At 47.4% G+C, this 8,546-nt stretch overlaps 1 pseudogene; it reads right to left on the reverse strand.

Annotated features, from left to right (window-relative positions):
* Window positions 1-524: 524 nt before the first annotated feature.
* Window positions 525-630, reverse strand: LOC129696797 (U2 spliceosomal RNA; annotated as a pseudogene).
* Between the last annotated feature and the right edge of the window lie 7,916 nt (window positions 631-8,546).

Here is an 8,546-nt window from a genome sequence, read left to right on the forward strand (position 1 = left end):
AGCAAGGCTCCATACACCGCTTCTTCCCGCTCCAGCCCTCTCGGGCACTGGTTGCCGGCGGTTTTATGCAAAGTCGGACCCTTCCGAGTCCATTACCTTGTTTGATTTGTGTCTAGCCTACCGCTCGGTCACATGGATCTGGCCGGTGCGGGGCCGACATCGGGCACAGCTGATCCCACTACGGTTGATCCAAGTGCCGCTGGCTGCTGCTGGCTGCCCGCTGTTCCATGGTCCTCCTTCTCCAGTTTTGTCCTTCCTTCCGTGAAGTGGATATGGCCGGTGTGGAGGATAACTGGCACAGCTGCTTCCATCTATTCCTTTAACCTGACTTCAACGCTCTCAGCACTCCTGGCTGCTCCTTTATCTTAGACCCCTGGGACCCACCCCCGTACTGACGGTACTGGTCCCTTATGGTCGTTGCAGCCGGTCAACCCCACTCTAATGCCCTCAATTCTGGGCACTCCTACTTATATGGTCCTTAGATAAGGGACATATAAGACATTAAAACTGATGATAACAGCTACTATAGTTTTTATATAATATATAGTCCCTAGATAAGGGGTGTATCAGATATTAAACTGATAAGAACAGATACTACACTTGATCTTAGCCAAAAAGCCGAGAAGCGATTATTGTAACTAAAACCCCGCTGGGACCGATCCTGGTACTCACATACTGGTCCCTTGTAGTAGATTGCAGCCAGTCAACTGCAAAGTCCTTTGCTGCCGAGAAATGAACTTTCTCACCATGCTGGAGCGAAGTTGGGCACAGGTGTTTTTCCCCCTCCGGGAATCGATGTGCCCATGCTGCTCCTGCCGTTGCCAGCTCCTCACGAAGTGCCAGCTGCCACTGCTGCTGTCTGTGCTACTGCAACTGCCGGCTGCCACTGCTGCTGCCGCTGCCGCTGCTGCTGCTACTGCCGCTCCTCCGCGGTTCTCCCGCCGGCCTTCTGCACCTTACATGGACCTGGTCCATGTCTGCACCTAGAAAGGTAAGTTGAAGGAAACGCAGGGTCTCTTACCTGCTGTTCCCGACTTTCCTTCTCCCGCCGGTGACCGTCGTTCCCTGTGTCGGGTTCGAGCCGCTTGGACCGACCCCGGTGTTCACGGGCCTGGTCCTTCGCGGCAGTTCCGCAGCCGGTAACCCCGGCTGTTCCTATAGATCCCCTGGACCCTGGTGCTTACCTTGTGAACAAGGTTTTCAGCCCGAACGTCCCGTTCCGACTCCATAAGTGCCGCTGCACTCGCTGAGCGTTTCGAGCCCCGGTACCGCTGGTCCGTGCTGTCTGTCCCGCAGCCTCTGTGCTGGCTGCTAGCGACTGGTCCCAAGCCAGTCTCGTTTGAGACTGGCATAGGGACCTTTTTTACTTTGCTTCCCGCCCGGCCGAGAGGTGAATTTTGCCGGTGCGGGAGCAAAGTCGGGCTCAGGTTGTTCCCCTCCAGGGAAACTCGTGCTGTTGCTGCTGCTGGCTGCTCGCCCTCCACGGGTCTCCCCACCAGCTTTCCGCAGCCTCCTAAAAGTAAGTAGTAAAAAGGAACGCAGAGTCTCTTACCTGCTGTTCCCGACTTTCAAATCTCCCGCTTGGGGAACGCCGTTCCCCCTGTGTGACTCGTTGCAATGCGTGTAGCGATATGACACGCATGCGTGGAAGCGGGGTTCTTCACGTAGTCACTCACGTGACTCCGAAGTAAAATTCCAGAGATTCACCACTCTCTGTGTGAAAAAAGTTCTTCTCATCTCAGTTTTAAAGGATTTCCCCCTTATCCTTAAGCTGTGACCCCTTGTCCTGGACTTCCCTAACATCGGGAACAATCTACCTGCATCTAGCCTGTCCAACCCCTTAAGAATTTTGTAAGTTTCTATAAGATCCCCTCTCAATCTCCTAAATTCTAGAGAGTATAAACCAAGTCTATCCAGTCTTTCTTCATAAGACAGTCCTGACATCCCAGGAATCAGTCTGGTGAATCGTCTCTGCACTCCTACTCTTTGCTTCCTGGTTGCCAGCCAGTTCTCTACCCACATCAATACTGAACCCCCAATGCCGTGTGCTTTAAGTTTGTATACTAATCTCTTATGTGGGACCTTGTCGAAAGCCTTCTGGAAGTCCAGATACACCACATCCACTGGTTCTCCCCTATCCACGCTACTAGTTACATCCTCGAAAAATTCTATAAGATTCGTCAGACATGATTTACCTTTTGTAAATCCATGCTGACTTTGTCCAATGATTTCACCACTTTCCAAATGTGCTGCTATCCCATCTTTAATAACTGACTCTAGCAGTTTCCCCACTACCGATGTTAGACTAACTGGTCTGTAATTCCCCGTTTTCTCTCTCCCTCCCTTCTTAAATCTAGGGTTATCTAGGGTTCCAAACACTAACCAGGCAGAGCAGTAATTTTACCAGAACCTTCTGCATCTTAGTGAACACTATGGTCCCCTTGAGGACACCAAATGTAGTTGATGTGACAACTTTGAATAACAAATCTGTTAAATCCACAAGTGTGGTGACAGACCACCAATTGCCTGTTACTTTACTTCTCTATCCAAGACCCTGTGTGCTTGGCCATCTGTTCAGCGAAGCCCGTTGGCAACTTACAACACCTCACTTATAACTTCACACCTTCCACCCTTCTGCATCTCACATTTAATTCAACAATTTCATTCCATCCATGTACGTATATCTCACGTTTCCAGGCCTCATCACTGTCGTCTCAGAATAACCAGGTTTTATTTGGCGACTCCTATTTACGTCCAGCTCCTAGACAACAGATAATAGACAATAGATGCAGGAGTAGGCCATTCGGCCCTTTGAGACTGCACCACCATAGCTGATCATCCCCAATCAGTATCCCGTTCCTGCCTTCTCCTCATATCATTTGATTCCGCTATCTTTAAGAGCCATATCTAGCTCTCTCTTGAAAGTATCCAGAGAACCGGCCTCCACTGCCCTCTGAGGCAGAGAATTCCACAGACTCACAACTCTCTGTGAGAAAAAATGTTTCCTCATCTCCGTTCTAAATGGCACCCCTTATTCTTAAACTGTGGCCCCTGGTTCTGGACTCCCCCAACATCGGGAACATGTTTCCTGCCTCTAGCGTGTCCAAACCCTAATATGTTTCAATAACATTCCCTCTCATCCTTCTAAACTCCAGAGTGTACAATCCCAGCTGCTCCATTCTCTCAGCATATGACAGTCCCGCCATCCCGGTAATTAACCTTGTAAATCTACGCTGCACTCCCTCAATAACAAGAATGTCCTTCCTCAAATTAGGGAACCAAAACTGCACACAATACTCCTGTCCTCACCGCATCTTCCTCACCGCTTCACCCCCTCCTACTCCTCCGATGTGCCTATCATTGTTCACTGGCCCTTGTACCCAGCTCCATCACACCCTTGTCCGTCAACCTTCCCTCCGCATTCCATCATATCACTGACTGCTCCTTTCATAAGTGATAGGAGCAGAATTAGTCCATTCGACCCATAAAATCTACTCCGCCATCCAATCATGGCTGATCTATCTCTCCCTCCTAACCCCATTCCCCTGCCTTCTCCCCATAACCCCTGACCCCTTTCATTCTCCCCCATCCCCCCTCTACACCTTACAACCTACTGTTTGGGTCCCTATTGAATCTTTCACCTCCCACTTTAAACGAATGTCCTCTGGTTTTAGATTCAGGGCAGCACAATGGTGTATTGGTAGAGGTGCTGCCCAACAGCGCCAGAGACCCGGGTTCCATCTTGACTACGGGTGCTGTCTGTAAAGAGTTTGTACGTTCTCCCCGTGACCTGCGTGAGTTTTCTCCAAGTCTGGATCTGGTGTCTGGATCTCTGGTTTCCTCTCACACTCCACAGATGGCCAGGTTTGTAGGTTAATTAGCTTCAGTAAGAATTGTAAATGGTCCCAAGCGTGTTAGTGTACAGGGTGAGTGCCTGTCAACGCGGACTAGGTGGGCTGAAGGGCCTGTTTCCACATTGTAACTCTAAACTAAACCAAACTGAACTAAACCGGTCTATCTGACTTTATCCTGGAAGCATTCTATTTCTGATCACTAGTCACCGAGCAGCCTGTGTTTTTGCTCTTCACAGAAACATGCAGAGTTGTTGAGTATTCCAGTGCCTTCTGGACTACTAGATGTGGGTTTTGAGCTTTTGGACAACCTGATTAGACTAAAACTCTTCACCAGTTGTTCAGTTTCCCACCAGATCTCTCTATCTTTTTCCCTGAAAAACAATGTCTGTGACAGCCTTCAATAGTCAATTGTGGTTTATTTGTAACACATGCAACATCACAGTGAGCTCGTCCAAACCAAGATGCCCCATCTACACTAGTCCCATTTGCCTGCGTTTGGCTCATATCCTTCTAAACCTTTCCTATCCATGTACCTGTCCAAATGTCTTTTCAATGTTGTTTTAGTCCCTGTCGCAACTACCTCCTCCAGCAGCTCGTTCCATGTGTGGAAACGTTGCCCCTCAGGTTCCTATTAATACTTTTTCCTCTCCTTTCGTATCCGTCTTGTGACAAATGTTGGCCTCGCTGTCAAGGACACAGGCTTCTGGCGACAATCAGTGGGAGCCATCACTTGTTGCAATAGATGATAGTGGTAGCAGAATTAGCTCAGGATACTTCCAGTTTCCAGCCCTACCACGTGGACACTTCTGCTGAGGGGTCATTCTTTCTCCTCTCACCTTAAACCTATGTCCTCTGGTTCTTGGTTCTCCTACTTTGGGTAAATGATTGTGTGCTTTGACCCTCTCTCTGTTCCGCTGGTGATTTTGTACACCTCTATAAGGTCACCCCTCAGCTTCCTGCGCTCCATGGAATTAACTCCTAGCCTGCACAACCTCTCCAAAGAGCCCAAGCCATTCAACCCTGGCAATATGGTATTACATCCTCTCCCCACCCTTTCCAGCTCCATTTGTATTTGAACCCTTCCTCACAGCCAACAATTTGCTTTCATTTTCCTTCACCATCAACTTAAAAATGTGAAAGCGGGCACCTTGAGTGGAGCCACCACACATGACTGACATGCAGGTTCTGTCCCGTGATACAGGGGATATAAATAACAAGCAGATGTAATGGAACCGAACCTGATAAGGCTGGCTATCAGTATCACTTGATACAGAGTGTGGTGACTCAACAAGATATCTTCTTCCCTATTCCACCTGCCTGGTACAATAGCTTCTAGAGTTGCTGCCTCACAGCTTCCATGACTTGGGATTAGTCCTGACCCCGGATGCTTTCTTTGTGGAGTTTGCAAGTTCTCCCTGTGATTGTCTGACTTACCTCTGGATGCTCCAGTTTCCTTTCACATGGCGGAGTGGACTCAATGGGCCGAATGGCCTACTGCTGCTCCTATAACTTACACACGATTCCCAGCGACGTGCGGGTTTATAGGTTAACATGGCACTGTAAATCATCCCCATACTGTGTAAGGAAGAGGTACAATCTGAGGAAAGGCCTGGATTCCTCCATGAAAAGCAATCCTTTAATCAGGGTGGCTAGATCATCTTTATCTTTTATATTGTCATTTACCCTGATGATCAACCTGTTTATTCCGTGTGCCATTCTGAAACTCACGGCCCAAACCCCCACACTGATTCAGCACTCCGCACCTAACCTGATGCAATGTAAATTCTTCTCCTTTTCTTCCCAGCCCCTTGAGATAAAGGTCAATATTCCATTAGCCTTTAATTATTTTTTTGTGCCTACCCACTAGCTTTTAGTGATTTCTGTACTGGGAGCCCTAAATCTCACAGTCCGTCTGCACATTACAGCTCCCCGCTCTGTGGTAAATACTTCCATTTATCTTTCTAGGTTGAGGTGAACAGCCTCAACGATCCCCACCCTCAACTCCAGCCCTCCACAGTTTGGTGAACTCACTTCAATTATCAAGGTTCAAGTTTATTTGTCAACATATTTCTTTCATTTACCTCGCTTTCTCTGCCACCCAACGTAATTTTGGCAGCAAGTACAGCAGCATCTCACTGCATCACTTCATAAAAACAGAGAGAATTTTACAAGGATGTTGTCAGGACTCGAGAGCCTGAGGTTTAGGGAAAGGTTGAGCAGGCTGGGGCTTTATTCCTTGGAGCTCAGGAGGATGAGGGGTGACCTTATGGAGGTGGACCTTATGGAGGTGTACCTTATGGTGGTGTACCAAATCATGAGAGGAATAAATCAGGCAGAGGTACTGAGTCTCTTGCCCAGAGTAGGTGAATCGAGAACCAGAGGACATAGGTTTAAGGTGAGGGGAGAAAGATTTAATAGGAAACTGAGGGGTAACTTTTTTACCCAGAAGGTGGTGGGTGTATGGAACGAGTTGCCAGAGGAGGTAGTTAAGGCAGGGACTATCGTAACATTTAAGAAACATTTACATAGGTACATGGATAGGATAGGTTTGGATATGGACCAAATGCAGGCAGGTGGGCCTAGTGTAGCTGGGACATGTTGGCAAGTTGGGTCGAAGGGCCTGTGTCCACGCTGTATCACTCTATGACTCTAAAAACGATGTCTCTCGGACCTATCCCTTTGGGGCTCCGTGTGTCACAAGCTTCCAATTTGTGTACATGGTCAATGTTCCCATTCCCTGCACCCACTCACTCACCAACTCCTAGTCTAATCCCCACTCACCAACTCCTGGTCTAATCCCACCTCACCAAGTCCTGGTCTAATCCCCACTCACCAACTCAAGTCAAGTCAAGTCAAGTTTATTCGTCACATACACATACGAGATGTGCAGTGAAATGAAAAGTGGCGATGCTCGCGGACTTTGTGCAAAAAGACAAACAAACAAACAACCAAACAAAGTATAAACACAATCATAAACACACACATATTCTTTTACATATTAAATATTGGAAGGAAAAACGTTCAGTAAAGTTAGTCCCTGGTGAGATGGGAGTTTACAGTCCGAATGGCCTCTGTTACGATTAGACCAAGTCCTGGTCTAATCCCACCTCACCAACTCCTGGTCTAATCCGCACCTCACCAACTCCTGGTCAATCATGGCCCCATCCACATCCTCTTTTCACTGAATCACTCGAGGACGTCTCTCTGGAAGTGTTTGAGAAGATGCACAAGATGTTGATTATTTTAACGCTTGGAAAGCTGTTGCAACATGCATTTAGCTGATTAATTGTAGCAGACAAATCACTCCTGTATCCTGTGTCTAATCCTTTGATGCAAGGAACTAATTGCCCTTACACCTAAAACAAGTTGATTGGCACTTGTGCATCTCAGTCGGATCTCTTTTTCCCTCTGTCTCCATGCGTCTACAAGACAATATTGTACGTAATGATTGACTTGTTAAATATATTGGATGGTGCAAAGTAACCAATTATATTAATATTGTAATTGCCTTTTTAAATCAAGTGTATCATTCAATGGATTGTGAACTGCAATGTTATAAAGATCAGCCATGAACTAAAGTGATTCTCTAATGCAGTGAGCATCAGATCGTTATCAAGAGTAATGAAGCCATGTCGCTGAATGGCTCATTGACGATCCACACGGAGAGAAAAGTAATGTGTGTGGGGGAATGTTCCCTATCAATAACCCCACTGAAACGAGGCTTTGTACTGCCACAGGAGGTACTGCTGCAAATATTACAGGGAGACTTCACCCTGTGCTTTCTGTCAGTGTGCTCGTGAAATGATTAGACACAGGTGCCTGAAAGGAGGCACATTATCCCATACTAATTCAGGAACTTTTAAGGTGAAGGGGAAAAGATTTAATTGGAATCCAAGAGGTAACTTTCTCACACAGAGGGTGGTGGGTGCATGGAACAAGCTGCCAGAGGAGGTAGTTGAGGCTGGGACTATCCCAACATTAGAGAAACAGTTAGACAGGCACATGGATAGGACAAGTTTGGATGGGATATGGACCAAACGCGGGCAGGTGGGACTAGTGTAGCTGGGACATTGTTGGCCGGTGTGGGCAAGTTGAGCCAAAAGGCCTGTTTCTGCGTTGTATCACTCTATGACTATATAACCTCCTAATTGTTTTCATGTCTAAGAGGGAGTTAGATGTGGCCCTTGTGGCAAAAGGGATCAGGGGGTATGGAGAGAAGGCAGGTACAGGATACTGAGTTGGATGATCAGCCATGATCATATTGAATGGCGGTGCAGGCTCGAAGGGCCGAATGGCCTACTCCTGCACCTATTTTCTATGTTTGTATGTCTGTCCATTAAGTCCGCTGAGTTCCTCCAGCACTTTGTGTTTTGCTCAATATTCCAGCACCTGCAGTTCCTTGTGCTAACATTCATTTTTGTTGTAGGTGGGGAAATACATCTAAGTTCAGCCGTGTCAGTCTGGAATATAAATCTCTTTAGTTCTGTGTACGATTCACATTTAACTAAATATAATGTTGGGGAGAAATTTTCCCTATCACCGTCTCGGGCAGCTGCAGAGAGAACAAGCGCAGATCTCCCAAACTCTTCCCATTACTAAAGGCATCGACACAGGCACCAATGTCCAGGCAAAGAAAATGAATGATGCTCGGGAATGGTGGCACAGTAGTAGAGTTGCTGCCATACAGCGCTT

This window comes from Leucoraja erinacea, chromosome 4 (assembly GCF_028641065.1).
Source record: "Leucoraja erinacea ecotype New England chromosome 4, Leri_hhj_1, whole genome shotgun sequence".
Taxonomy (NCBI): domain Eukaryota; kingdom Metazoa; phylum Chordata; class Chondrichthyes; order Rajiformes; family Rajidae; genus Leucoraja; species Leucoraja erinaceus.